General features: G+C 36.4%; 1 long non-coding RNA gene across 1 annotated transcript; it reads left to right on the top strand.

Annotated features, from left to right (window-relative positions):
* The first annotated feature begins 238 nt into the window (after positions 1 to 238).
* LOC122515848 lies at positions 239 to 15,165 on the top strand. Its single transcript, XR_006303393.1, has 3 exons — positions 239 to 700; positions 2,308 to 2,313; positions 15,151 to 15,165. It is a non-coding gene; the product is annotated as an uncharacterized LOC122515848 (long non-coding RNA).
* Positions 15,166 to 15,545: the final 380 nt, after the last annotated feature.

Raw genomic sequence — 15,545 nt, 5'->3', positions numbered from 1 at the left:
AAAAGAAAAAATTAAACAAATCCAAGAGTATATGAGATCAAGCGAGGGAGAGAGAGAGAGAGTGAGAGAGGGAGAGAAAGAGAAAAAGAGGATGAATAAATTAGAGAAAAAGAAAAAGGAAAGAGAGAGAGAGAGAGAAAGGAGATAACGAGCGAAAGATATTTTTTCTAACGACAAAATAAAACACGTCCCATCCACGCGAAAGATTAATAATAATAATAATAAATTTTAAAAAATAAATAATTATAAAATAAAGAAAACCCTCCCGTTAAGAAAAAATAAATAAAAAACAAAAGGAAAAAAAAAGACTACCCTGTTACGCGCGTGATCGACGTTGTTAACGATTGGCTTGTGAAGAAAAAGAAAAAAAGAAAAGGTAAAGGAAGAAAAAAAAACAATTAATATGTTGAACGTGGAGAGAGAGAGAGAGAGAGAGAGAGCGAGAGAGCGAGAGAGCGAACGAGTAGTATGAAAGTATGAATGAAAGAACGAATGAATGAATGATCGGAAAGAGAGAAAGAGAGAGAGAGCGAGAGAGAAACAGAAAGAGAAAGAATTAAAATGGTTCATATCAAGGTTGGTTAATGGAGTAAGAGGGCTCTTTATTTAGGATATAACTAAATGGTCTGTTTTAATGTGTCACGGGCTACACGTATTGTACTATAATATCTAACAATAAAGTATTTTGTTTGCTTCAAATGTTTTAATTATTATTACTAACCCTTCGTATTTATTGAAAATCCTTTTTATCGAAAATTTTAGTTAAATAACGATTACGATTACACAGGTACAACGGCATCAAATCTAACAAGTGCTTCAGATATTTTTTCAACCCTACACAATCGTAGGAGATGTTTAAGATCGCGCACTGCGACCTAGGAATGCAAGTGCCCTCGATCGTTTCCAAGATATCGAAAGAAGAAATTTAAGCAACATTTTTATATACCAGTTTTATTTCTTTCTTTAATTTAGATTTTATTTCTGTATTTCTTATTTCAAAAAGAAAAAAAAGAATACATCGAATAAAACATATCGTACAGAAACGAAGATAAGAAATGCGGAAAAAAAATGTAAATTAAAGAAGAAAAAAACTGGAGGAGAGGTGAAAAAGTTCACCGCAAACGGAGCAAATCATAAAGCTAAAAACTTTTGAACCTACCTTTCAGCTCGAACATAACATTCGAACAAATGCGATTAAAATTTAAATCTGTTTTTAGAGTAACGAAATAAAAGCGGAGTATTTATCTTCGCGCGAGTGCGTAGAAAATCGAGCGGAGGTAATTAATTCATTTGGATTTTATATAGTTTATTCAAACGCAATTATCATTATTATGTTTTTTAATGTCGCCGAGCGGAAATATTACGGCCGAAAGTGGGCAACGCATTGTACATATCGTCGATAATACCAATTAATGTACAGAGTTATATATTTGTCGATACAAAAATATTCATTTAAAAAAAGAAAAAGACATTTTTCGCACTTCGACGGACGGCCTTGGGAAATGCAATTAACAGGAAAGTATCGATATTTTCAGTCGGCATCGAACTATTACAAATTCTCTTGAATAATTGTAAGTAAAATGCGCGCGTCATTCGTTCGAAACGAAGTCAAAAGTTAATAAACGTTGTTTCATGGATTAGAGAGGAAAGGGTGCGTTTATTTGTTCTTAATTAGTTTGCACGTTCCATCGATAGACCTCGTTGAAGAATTGGATAGGAGAATTGTGTGTGTGTGTGTGTGCGCGTGCGATAAATAAAAAGGTTGGACCTTTGGAAGAAAATGGCATATCCACGAACTATACTTATATAGTTCGTGCGTGACTGAGAAACTTAAGCCAGCCAAGCAAAGAGAGTGTTCCTTCCAATCCACTCACCCTTTGGCAACCCTCGTACGGCCTATCCCGCCATCTTCATTTCCTTCTTCCAACGCTTATTCTTCCTCTTTTTGTTTCACTCGTATATTCCTATCCGTTGCGTCATCATCCTAAGAGATTTCTCCTTTTTCCCGATCGTCCTTTGTTTTCTACTTCCATCTTCCTTTACCTCGTCTCCTTTTCTTTCATTCGGAGTACTCGAATTCGAAGAAGGTTTGGCTAAAAGAGGCCGAGAAAACGGATGAAACGGTTCTTTCCAAAGGGGAAAGCTGCAACAGCTTAGTTACTATCGCTGCCTCGGAAGCCCTCGCTGCTAACAGGTGAACGATCGATTGAGCGCCGTTCACGGCGAGTAACTTCTGCACACTATTTCCTTCTTTCGAGTATCCGAGTGCTTTAAAAATAGACATTTTTTCCTTTTTCTTGCAAAAAGAAAAAAGTAGAACACGCCGATGGTTATTTTGTTGAAAATTCTATTTGATTAGGTCGAAAGCGAGGCGTCTCTTATTGAAATATTTGCAACAAATAATAATGATAATATAACGATAAGAGAAGGAAAGATTGATAGGTATTAAATGGTTAGAACGTTTAGCTTCATATTTCTAACGGAGCTTTCGTAGTTGCTTTCGAACGCGGTTGCTTATTGGCGAGAAGCCAAGAGAGTTAGCGAAGAGTGTGCTTTTACCGAGGATACTTTTAACGACGGTAAGCAAACACCGCGGTTCTTTGACCGATCACCTACCTATATAACTTTGCGTTCCTGTATATATGGGATAGGTAAATAGGTGTGCGTTGGAAAATTCAACGGGAAGGTAACTTTTAAATGGATACTTCGTCTCTCGGACAAATATATATATTGTAAACTAATTGAAATATCTACGCAAAAATGAGTATATATCTACTCTTGGGCGATACTTTGTATAACCGTGCAGGGTCGTCCCCTTACGATAGGCAACATTCGATGCACCAACGTTAGTTATTTCCTCGCGTACGAGCATATTCGGAGATATCTCGTTTTCTTTTCTACGATAAAAGTGGTTTTCGGCAAAGTTGAAAATTTGCCAAGTTAAAATGCACGTTGAGCACTGCGTTGAAATATGTTTGAACAATAAGGGAGAAGAAAGAATTGGAACGGTGACTAATCGGTCAGCGAGAGAATAATATTCGTAGTTTCCTGCGAAAGTCAACGATGCGTTTCGCGAAACGTATCGTGCGAGCATAGTTGACCTCCGGTTAAAAGAGGGTTTTTCCTGGATCATGACTGTGTGATTCACGAACGGTCTCGGCCTCCAGCGTGAAACACGAAACGCCTCGGCAAACTGGAAAATCGATTCTGTGCTTCGTTCCAAACGAAGCCCCCCATTATTTCATAGCTTTTCCCGCTAATCGTCGTATTATTTGAAATCTCCGACTCTAACCGCCTACATTATTTTACGCGCGATACAATTGCTTTTTCATCGACGAGTCCAAACGAAATACGAGAAACGATATGCAATTATCGTTTATAAACTCTGTTATCGGTTTTATTTCATCGTCAAATATGATAATTATTGAAATATTCATTTTAGAAAAAAGATCTTCGATAAAATAAGCGATCAAACGGATATCGATCCTTCGCGTTGCTAATTGCTTTTCAAATGATAAAAGTATCGTCATTTTGGGTATCGTCAACATCGTAATTATCCAGTTCACCGATATTTACCTTGAACTTCGCATAGAGTTATCGTGGAAATTGAGCAAAGTCGATAAAATCTGTCGTTCCTATCCTCAAAGTACATGTATGTAAATACGTGTACACACTTGCAAAGAAATAATCGAAACTTTGATCAAAACGAGCTCGCGCAACTTCGAAATCGGAGTAAATCTCATTAGGAAGACGTTTCATCTTCGATTAGCATCTTTAACCCTGACTAATGGAACGAAAACGTATATACGATCAAGATTTCCATTTAAATACGAATTTACGATAATATTAGAAATGGTTACCTTATATTTGAACAATATTTTTCTATTTATTTGATCTTAAAAAATAAAATTCGTCGGCAAGCGTATGGATGATGTAGGATATCTACGTTGACACATATGTAATAGTAAGTAGATTCGCATTCGTTCGAGATGTTTCCTCTAGTAGAGTTCCCTTGAGAAATAGTGCGATCAATTTCGTGCGCGTTGCATTGTAGAGTCTTCCCTGTCGTCGTCGTCGTCGTCCTCGTCGCGAGAAAGAGAAAATTCGCTCTCGAAATCGAGCGTAATGCGATGGCGCGACGAGTATTGCCGCCGCGAGATTTCAACAAGTAAAAAAGAAAAAGAAAGTGTAAAAAGCGAAGAAGCTCGGCCCCTTTTTAACAAAGACCAAAGAAGATATAGACAAATGGCGGCGAGAAGGTGCGACAAAGAAACGAGACAAATGGAATAAAATGAAATGGTGAGCTCGGTGGGCGGCGACGAGAAGATCCTTGTCGATTCTTTTTCGACAAAATTCTCTCCAGGGAAATCAGAAATGCGACCAAAACTCCAAACAGAGATTTCTTCCGTATTCGTTGGACCGTTTTGCGCCTCCTAGATATATTTTCTTTAACTTTAATGTCCAAAACTTCCAATCAAACTTCCTTTTATTTCTTAGCATATAAATCTCCCAGGAAAGACCTTTTTTTTACTTTACAATGTAAGAAAATGAGACAGTTTGGTTATTGCGTTAAGAAACATCTTCTAGAATGCAAACAAATCATTAAAAATATTATCAAGGGATAACGACAATCAGAAATCATTTCTAATATAATTATTAATTATAATATCTCGTCAAGATAATACTTCCAATATTAATATAAGTTTGCCATCGCATAAAGATAGATATAAATATGATATATTCATCGGAAAATAATTGAAGCAAATTATATACCTCATTTTATATCTTATTAACTAAACATATATTATTTCTTTTTTACTCTTTCCCCTTCGTTAAATTACTTTTATTATTTTTAGAATGTATCACATGCGATACGAATGTAATATTCATGTCGTTCATATTGTAATTAATTCTACATACTTTTATTCTTATTTTTTTCATTTTTAATATGAAATTTTCATATAATATACGACATATATAATATATTACTTACATTGTTATTTTTATAATAAATTAAAAATGAAATTAAAACACTAACATCGCGTTGCCACAAAAAACTAAGAACGTTTTTTAAGAAACCTAACTCTTAGGCCTTACTCTAAGAGTTTCTCCCATTCGCAAGTAATACGCTTACGTTTCGAAGTCTAACAAAAATTCAAACGGTAAGCAAGTAAGCAACTCGAGTGAGCCACTATAGTGGCCATCGACCTGGAAAAAATAATCGCAAAAGCCACTTTAGTGGCAGGCCGGCTAAGGCGCATATCGGTAATTGTAGTGCTCTACCTTTATCTTCCGACCGTCGGTAACTGCCACCGTCGGTAACTCCACCGTCGGTAACTCCGTCGTCGGTAACTCCACCGTCGGTAACTCCACTGTCGGTAACTCCACCGTCGGTAATAGTAGACGTAAAAATTTTTTTACTCTACATCGATAATATTTTGTATTTAGGTTCCTGACGGTAAATATTATTAACGTACAAAATCTCATTAAAAACGGTCGATGTTTTAAAAATAGAACATTACCGACAGTTACCGACGGTGGTAGTTACCGACGGTGGCAGTTACCGACGCTCGAAAAGATAAAGGTAGAGCACTGCAATTACCGATATCGCCCTTAGCCGGCCTGCCACTAAAGTGGCTTTTGCGATTATTTTTTCCAGGTCGATGGCCACTATAGTGGCTCACTCGAATAGCTTACTTGTTCACCGTTTGAATTAAATAATCGTCTTCATAATCATTCATATTTAAGTGAAATGTTAAAGTTTAAGTATATATATGTACAATATATTTTTAAGAAAAATTATCATTTAATCATTATGGAATCTTTACGTAAATCATACGAACGTGCTTTATATACGACTAATAATTTAAAAAGTGTGTGTATCAGCTCCGATGCACGACATAATCCATAATAGAAATGAAAAGAAAAAAAAAGATATTTATATCCATCTTTAAGCAATGACAAATCTATATTAATTTTGTAAGTATTATCTTAACGAAAGCCTAGTAAATTTTTATATTAAGAATGAGACGAAGTTTTGGATATTGAGTTTGTAGGAGGATAAAAATGGAAAAATAGGCAAATTAAGGGGCACCCTAATAAATATATGTTTGTCATATGAATAAATAGGCGTGGACGAGAAAATGCGGTACACGTATAAATATATACAAATATGAACATTCGTATCTATATAGATATTTATAACGGTGTGCGTTTGTTGGATATAAGAAACGTTATTCTTAGGAAAAGGTAAAAGAAGAGGATCGTAGTTCTTGGCCGATCGACGATGCCGATAGTCGCGAAGTTACGATTTACTGTCATTCGCAAGAGTTCTCGTCGGCAAAAGGAGAAAGCCTTAGGTAGCTCGTAGCTTTAGCGAGGTGTGAGAAGAAGGTGAAAAGATATAGTAAGAAAAAATAGGATGGAAAAAGAACGGAGGAGAAGAAGAGGAAGAAGGAAGACAGAGAAACCGATCGACGTCTCCCGGTTTGCGTTATGTTGCCGCTAATTTGGATTTATGTTCGCATTCGGCCGTCACTGAACGCCCGTTTTCTCGACACCTTCTTCTTCTTCTTCTTCTTCTTCTTCTATCCTTTGCCGACACCTTCGCCTAAAGATCCACGATCCTTACCAAACCATAACGTATCCACCCCGAACACCCTCTCTTTATATTTCTCTTGTATTTTTCTACGACTAAACCTTCTTTGTTACTTAAACTTATCGAATACGTGATTTCGTAAGTGCTGACGTAAAAGCGAAACGAGTACAAGATCTTAGAAAATAAAAAAAGTGCTTACGCGATAGTTTCTTATTAATTTTCTTATATTACTTCGATGACGTCTGCCCTAAATATGTTTCGTGTTAGTCATTAACATATCGCAAGTACATATGCATATACATATTGATTTTCCATTGTACAATCAAAATATAGATAGTAGTATAATAGGTTTTTCAATACCGTTAAAACCCCTTTCTATTTAATAACGCGAATACTCATTCGTCGAAATGATTTCCAAATGATCTATCCGTAATATCGTTGCAGACGTTTATACGATTACTATTGACGAAATACGTTATTGTCTTTATAATGATCGAGTAGGTTAAATGAAAAATGAGAAGGATAAAGTATGAAAGAGATGCGTTAGATGGTAGTAGCGACGAGTTTCAACGATAACGGCGAGCTCGGCATTACACGCCATTATAATGGCTTCGGCAAACCACTGTAATCCGTATTTCATTTTCCAGGGATTTTTTAATATCCGACAACGAAGTGGTTACGGCCTTAGATTACAGGCGTTGGCGGACGAGCGACGATAGTTTCCTCGCTGGAACGAATATACCCTCGAGAAACGTTCGAGAAACGTTCGAGAAACGGTCGAGAAACGTTCGAGAAACGTTCGAGGAGGAGAGTGCCTTGCACCCTTCTCCTTTCCTTACAAAAGGATTGGGTTGAAAGGTTAATAGGCTTGACAAAGACGGAAAGATCGCTCGCTCGCTCGATCGATCGATCGATCGATCGATCCCCTTTTTATTCGCAGGAATAAATAAATAAATCGAATCGTTTATTCGTCAAAAAATATGAACTTTCATTTAAACGCGCTTATTAAAGATCAAAGAAATAGTTTGCAAATATAAATGTTTAAAGATCGAACTCTCGAAGCAGAAGCGAGTGAAACAAGATGGCCTCAACGCCATAAAGATTGGTATCGTTCTCGAAACGTCGAGAGAGAAAGAAAGAGAATGAGACTATATACCATAGGGATACCATGAACGTTCCTACCTTCCTTTAGCACCCTTTTCGCGTTCTCCGTAGAAGAAACTTTAAAGGAATGAAGAGAGAAAGCGATAATAAGGAAAAACAAAAGAAAAGGAAACGAAACAAAATGGAAGAAGCAAAAGAAAAAGAAGAAGAAGAAGAAGAAGAAGGTGGATATACGTGGCAGTGGGCGTCCCTTTTCGAGATTTACGACGATTTAATCGTACAATTAATCTAACACCTTGTTGCAACAACACTTCGGACCTTGGAGTTAGCCGGCTCGTGCTGCCAAAGAAGAAGAAGAGAAGGATGAGGAGGAGGAGGAGGAGGAGGGGGTGTGTTGGATTAAAAAAGAAAAAAATAGCATCCATCTATCTATCCATCTATCTCCCTCTCTTTCTTTCTCTCGTTCGGTTTGAACTCTTTAGGAAGAGCAACGGAAAGGCATGGTGTTTTCGATCTATCGTGGCTGGATCGGCTCTGGCAGCCAAAACGAGTACACGTGATGTGCACTGGTGGTGTTAAAGGGGAGTAACCGAGCTAAGAGTCAAGATAAAGAGACAGCATGATTTAAACCATCCACTAACATTCTTTTCATAGATCGGAATAGCTTTCTACATTTGAACCTTTCTCTCTCTTATCATCCCATACGAATTTGTCCATCTCTCTCTGTATCTTTCTTTCCGTCTCTTTCTTTCTGTCTTTTAGGGCTGTACACTCGATTCTTTTATTTTTTCTTCTTTTTTACTCCTTTTCGATGGATACGTAGAGATAACGACACACGAATGATGATGCCAGCTATAATGAGGATGTATATTTGAGTATAATATACCTTGTTTATAGCTCGTTAACGATACTCTTAGCACGTATTTTCGTTGATCGGTGAGAGGGTTTAAGGTTACGTCCGAGGGAAGTAATAAGAGAAAATCACGAGAATGGAAGGAGATGCGGGAGAGGAGAGGGATAATAAAATCGACGAGTCGACCTTTCGAGTCTTTGCTTGGCTTCGAATACGTACTAAAATGAAATCAATCAAAAGTTAAATAAATTAAAAGGAGAACAACGCGAATATACGAGTATGAGTAATTTGCATTCAAAATCATCGGTATAAATTTCAAGAAAAAAATGACAAATATATTACAACAATATCGATAAAGTTTAAATTGTTATTTTCGTGAAAAATGAAATGAAAATGATAATGATATTAATAAGAGGAAAGAAGAAGATCGATCGGTATGATGCACCTGCGTTTTCGCAAGATTCGTTCTATCTCTTTCTAACGTTTTTCTTGCGGTGGTAGGTATGGTCGTAGGTATGGTGGTAAGTTTTGTCGTAGGTATGGTCGTCCTCAACGATGCAGTTTCTTTCTTAAAAGTATAGGACGAAGGAGTAGGTGCGCGCGCGCGCGCGCAAGTGAACGCGAGATACACCCCCGCACAAACGAGCCGATCCAAGTCTCTGTTCTTACCAAGGACAACAACATTCTCCGCGAAACTAATTGCCAGGTAAATATATACGAACAACGCGAACCTCGCGAGTAGGTACGCGCACGAGAGCACAACTCTACACACATTTCATTTGCCCCTTTAACGTGTGGGTATACTCGCATATCTGTACACGACTACTATAACCATGGAATTTATTGCGTTGACTGGAGAAATCTACGTCTCCGTATGTATGCGTATATGTGTGTTTACATAAACGGGAATTAATGTATATGGGAGTGTGCGTTAAGTGTTGGGGAAAGAAAAAAAAATGATTAAGAAAGAAAAGGATCGAAACAGGGAGTATAGATAAGTGGATAAAAAGAGAGAGAGAGTGTCGCACAGGAGCGTATAATTTATGCTCTCGTTATGCGACAACCAAGATTCATTATCAGCGCCATGTATTGTCGCACCGATTCGTAGATCCGATTCGTAGATCCGATAGAAAAATTCTCTAGAAATTATTCTAACATATATCGTAAATATCTTAGAAATTATTTAGACCGCGCTAGAAACGAAGATTGTTGGAGACAATAAAAATCAAATATATACGGTATAGTTATATATAAGAAATAATCGGATAAAATGATCTAAAGCACGAGTTTGATTTATACACTTCCGCGTATCTGGATCAAAGGAAGGTGCTGCTCTCCGTAGATCCTTTTCTCGGATCTGTCCATCTCTTCTCAAGATCTTCGGTCGAGATCGAACAACGGGAGGAGTTCGCCTCCCCCTTCTCTACCCTCCACCTCGCCCCCTCGTATATACCAGACTTGAAAAATTCCTTCCTATCGTTTTAACCTTTCGACCTCGCGGTTAATTCCATCGGTGTCGATGCTTAAAGCTTCTTCTTTATTTTTCGAGCAATGTGCTGCATCTTTCTTTTTTTATAATATATATAATTTTTGTAAAAATTAACATTACGAATCTCTGACACGAGAAGCGTGTAATTTTGATCGGAGATCAATTAAGATGAATGAAAAAAAAAATGAGAGTCAGGGAAAACGCTAAGTTCTATTGATTAATCAAAATTTTCGATTAGATGATTTTTCTTAAATAGAAAGATTTGAAGTTTAATTATTTTAATTAAAAATTCGTAAAACTATTCCTAATCATTATATCCATAGGAAGTTATGATTACGTTTTACGTAGATCCCTCTCTCTCTCTCTCTTTCTCTCTCGATCACTATAATTCGCATTTCATTTTCTCCAAGATTATCTTACTCGTTGCAACCCTTGTTCGTCTTCGTCTCAACGCGACAAGAAAAAATAAAATTATTCGATAACTGTAATAGAAAAATTTGAAATTGTTTTGTACTTTGTTGAATGACGTCACCGCGCGAAGACGATGATTCACTTACTTTCGTGAACGATTAGGCCAACAGTTCCTCGAAACCAACTTTCACTCCATTGCACGAACACTTTCGCTCCATCTTCGATGTAAAAACTTCGAACGAAAAACTGTCAACTCGATTAGAAGAATTGGTTTTAGTAATTCTCTCCATGCTGGATGATCATGATCAAAATTTAAGGATAATTAAGAATCGGGCGATTAAAAGATGTTTACACTTTTTCAACATTTTTCTCTTATTATTATAACACTTTTTTTTCTTTTTTTTTATTATTTTATTTATTATTTATTTATATATATAAATCTATATATATTTTTTCCTTTTCATTTTTACGTTTCTCCGTGTTAGTAAAACACTCCGAGAGAACAATGACAACGCATCTCGGTGTAATAAAATATATATTTATATATTATTATTAATATTATAATCATTAACATTATCTGTTATTTTTATTATTATTATTATTATAATTATTATCAACGTTTCGTCATTATTGTTCGCGATACGATCGATTTCGATTGTTGATCCAGAGCAAATCGTTGATATTTTTAATGATATAAATATTGTAACGTTTAACAATGCGTCTCTTTTACGATATAAAATTTATAAAAATAAAAAAAAAATAAAAATAAAGTTCTTAATTAATCCGATTTAACGTTAACGACGCTTTTTAAAGATAAATAATATATATTTATATAATAATCGTGTAAATCCACTCTTACAGTACATAGATCGAAGTATTTGCATTATGCGAGTATGCACTATAAATAAATTTTTACATAAGATCTCTTTTGTTAGGTATATACATAAAAGGATTTTTTCCCAATCGGTAATTTGTCAAATTCTTTTCGAGATCGCTCGAAAAATCGCTTCATTTCGTTTTCTTCCTCGATATTAAGACAAAATAAAAGAAAAGAAAGAGAAATTGTACTTTCATAAAATGAATGAATTGTGACGATCGATAATTGTGTTCCCGTAATTATGAAAGCGTAGACTAATTGTAAGCCAAAAATATATTAACAAAAAAACAACAAAAAAATTCATTTTATGATTTATTTTTTAAATATAAATAATTGTAACACGCAAGAGAGAGAGATAAATCATAAAATAAATCTTTTCAATTTGTTGACTCGATCCACAATCATAATTACCGACACATATAAAGCTCCAAATTCGTACGAACTATCGTATCTCGAGAGAACGATGACCGGTAAAGCTGATATGTATGCGCATATGTGTAATATGTTTATGTATTAAATATTATATTCATGCATATCCGAAAAAAGAAAAAGAAAAGGATACCGAGATGCGATATTACATTATCGCTTAAAGAAAAATAATCTTTATACGTATATATGCATGTTGCACGTGTCTCTATATAAAAGGTATTTTGCGTGTACGAGTATATCGCGGGTGTTTGTGTACGTATGCATGTACGTATGCAGGTACGTATGAATGTATGTATATGTAAAACATCGTGACGCAAATCCGGCCTCTCTCGCCGACTTTCGATCTTTCGAAAAAACATGAAAAATGGCGTAGTTGGGTACGCTCTCCTCTCTCACATCAGGCAGGTTCGAGCATTGTATATACGTATAGTATGTTCCTTACCAAGCGAGAACGTAAGATTAACGCGGTGATCTTTAAAGCAATCTCCGCAAACGAGCCGAACGCTTTGTCTCTGTTTATTGCTGCCCGTCGCTTATAAAACAAGCCCTCTCTTCTCGAGAACTGAGAACTTCTATCTATCTACCTTTACCTCTTTCTCTCACCTGTGCTCTTTTTTTACTATCGATGGTATCCCTGCAAGGAAAAGAGAGAGAGAGAGAGAAAGAAAGGGATGCAACGAATCGTAGGAGTGTATGTTGGCAAAGTTACACGCAAAATTTCAACCCACCGAACAAACCGAAAGATAAATAAATAGAAATTAAATGAACACTAAACCTAGCGTGCGTGTAATCTGTACAAAATTCGATGAAAACACATAAAATGTACATTATTCGCTTCTAAATAAATGAAGCTATATTGTTAACTATTCAATCGGCTAAAATCTCATTCTATATGAAAATATATGTTTTTCTTTCATTTGACCGCTCACGGTAGGAATAGGTATACATGAAGCGTCGGTTTTAATTGGTAAGGTTTAGCGTTAATTCAAAGAAATCAATTAGATCGAACTAGAGAGTAATTATGATTTTCCCTCTTTCACCCAGAAACTCGAAGGATAATAGCGACTTTGACGTCTCTATCGTACATCATCCAAGTCCGATCGGAAAGAAGGAGGATTATTCCCCGTAGAGAGTTTTAACACGGTGTGCCTGCACCCGCGGTATCGTCCAAATCGAACAGGCTAGTACAAGTGCTCTCGGCACTTTACGATCCCATTATATGCAACTCTCGAGGTAGTCCCATCGTCTCTCTCTCTCCCCCATTCTCATTCCAAAGGTGTGCATGTGCGAACTACGAGAGAGAGAGAGAGAGAGTGCATTATTATTCCACGAGAGGAATCCCCCCCCCTTTCCACCCTCTCTCAGCTCTTTCGAAACCCTCTCGATCGATCTATAGATCGATAATCTTTGGCTAGTCGCATAGGAGAAACGAGAGATCGCGTTTTAAACGATCGATTGTGACGAAAGAAATCCGCTGAATCTTTTCATCTTATTTTTTATTTCCCCGCTTCTTTTTTCTTCAAATCGCTCTTTGTTTTTCATTGTCCTTCGAAACGTATCGCGATTCTAATCGTAATTATTGAATATTTGTATGTAAGTGTGTACTTATGCGTTTGTATGCTATACCGGCTCGATCTCGAATACATTACGATCGCTCGCGTCAAGTTATTATCGTTGTTCTTATTTTTTTATTGTTTTAATATTATTGTCATTGTTCTTTTTATTGATATTATTATAATTCTTATTATGTTATATTAAAATATTATGTGAAACTCGCTGGAATAAATAAGACGGATATTTAGATAAAATATATATATATGCATAGATCGCGATTGTACATACACAATCTTTAGAATCATTCGCGAATAAATCTCGCCAAGATCTTTTGTTAGTCGATGATTATAAAATTTACTCTGATACATATAAATTACGATATGTATTCTAATAGAAAATGGAAAAAAAAAACGAGAAAAAGGAATAGGACGCGATTATAGAAGATGGTGCAATTAATAATGAATGAATTATTATGAATAGATAAATATGATAGGGAAATGGGTAGGCGAGGGTGGTGATGATTAAGAAAAAAAAGAAAAGAAAAGAAAAAGGTAATTATAAATCTCATCGAGTAACTCGGCTAAAGACTCACCTAAGTCATTTGCCATAGGATCTTAAATAGACATGTTTTTTAAAATATGTATATATATGTATGTATATATATACTATATTATATTATACTATACTATACTTATTTATCCTTAAGATACTAAATCGTTCATGGAACATACAACGTTTAATATATCATAGATATATGGGACCAAAATCACCGGAACCAGCCGTACGCGTTATGCCGAAATTAGCCTCGAGCGAACCACGAACGAACCGCGACCGCATGGATTTTCCAAAATGGAGAAACGAGAAACGAATGCTCGAGATTTCGAGTTGAAAGGTCGACACGGCAAGTCGTAACTGATCTCGATTTGACACGAGCCTTCTTCGATACTTGGGTGCCTTGGGCGCCACGATGCGAACCACGATGCGAACCACGATGCGAACCACGATGCGAACCACGATGCGAATCGTGCATTCGTTTTTCTTCCTTCTTCTTGAAAAATCCTATACGAGTTATATATTAAGGGAATCGGAAAGGTATCAATTAGTTTTCATCTTAATGCTACTTTTCCAAAGAATGTCAATTAAAAAAGTCATTCAGAATGAGAATTTCATAATGGATTTCTTTCCGGACCTTAAGTAAATAATAAAAAAGATTGTATAATGATTTTTGTAAATAAATGACGGATCGAGCGTTAAAAGCGAACAAGTTCCGCTTGGGTATTCGATCGCATCGCGTTTCGCGGTTTTCCGTTGAGTTTCGCTCGAGGCAGTGAAAACCGGCGACGGCGAAGGGTTACCAGCAAGCAATCGTGAGAACAGAGATAGGAAAGTATCTTTTCCTCTTCCCTCTTCTCCGTTCGAGAGTCTCTCCACCCACGACAACAACAATAACAATTGATATGTGGACTGTTACTAAAAAAAACTACTGCCGTTGCTAAAGAAAACTACTCGTGATTCCTGCTTTCCTCGAACAACAAGAAGAAGAAAAAAAACAGTGAAAAAAAAAAGAAAAAGAAAAAAAAAAAGAGTACCTTCGTCTTATGGGATAATTTCGCCATAAATTTAGTTTCCTTACTTACACGATCTCTCTCCCGGGTCGACCTTGGAGTAATTGAACATCTTCGGATCGACCTCAACAACTACGACGTCTTCTACGTCATCCTTGTGGTCGATCTTCTCGAAGAAGCTGGACAACCAAATACCCGAGAAAAAGAAAAAAGACGAAGGGGAGTGGAAGAAGCCACGTGAAAACCGCAAGGACGAACTCATGGCAAAAGAAAAAAAGATCGGAATACAAAAATCCATGCTATCTCGTTTCTCTCCTCTTCGTCCCCCTTCGTCCTCTTTTTCTCGTATTATCCGTACCATTGTAAAAGATTCAGTCCGTACTAGTAGAGATCGTGCTGCGCCAAAAAGAGAAAAGATAGCCGAGAAAAAGAAGAAATTAATAATAATCATATATAAGTATATAATATCGCCCAAAACGGGCGTACTAAGGTGGTACCCAGCTGATGCTATTCGATTATCCATGCAAAAGATAAAATCGTTTAACACGCGCCGGATCTCGTGATCGTGAATTTTCTTTACACGTCGCTTTCCAAAGCCTCCATCCCTCCCCCTTTCTTACCCCCTCCCCCACATCATCATATATATGTATATGTGTATATATGAT

This window comes from Polistes fuscatus, unplaced genomic scaffold (assembly GCF_010416935.1).
Source record: "Polistes fuscatus isolate 324 unplaced genomic scaffold, CU_Pfus_HIC Scaffold19, whole genome shotgun sequence".
Classification (NCBI taxonomy): Eukaryota; Metazoa; Arthropoda; class Insecta; order Hymenoptera; family Vespidae; genus Polistes; species Polistes fuscatus.
Note: the sequence above shows the minus strand (reverse complement) of the source record. Positions and strands in the feature narration are given on the sequence as shown.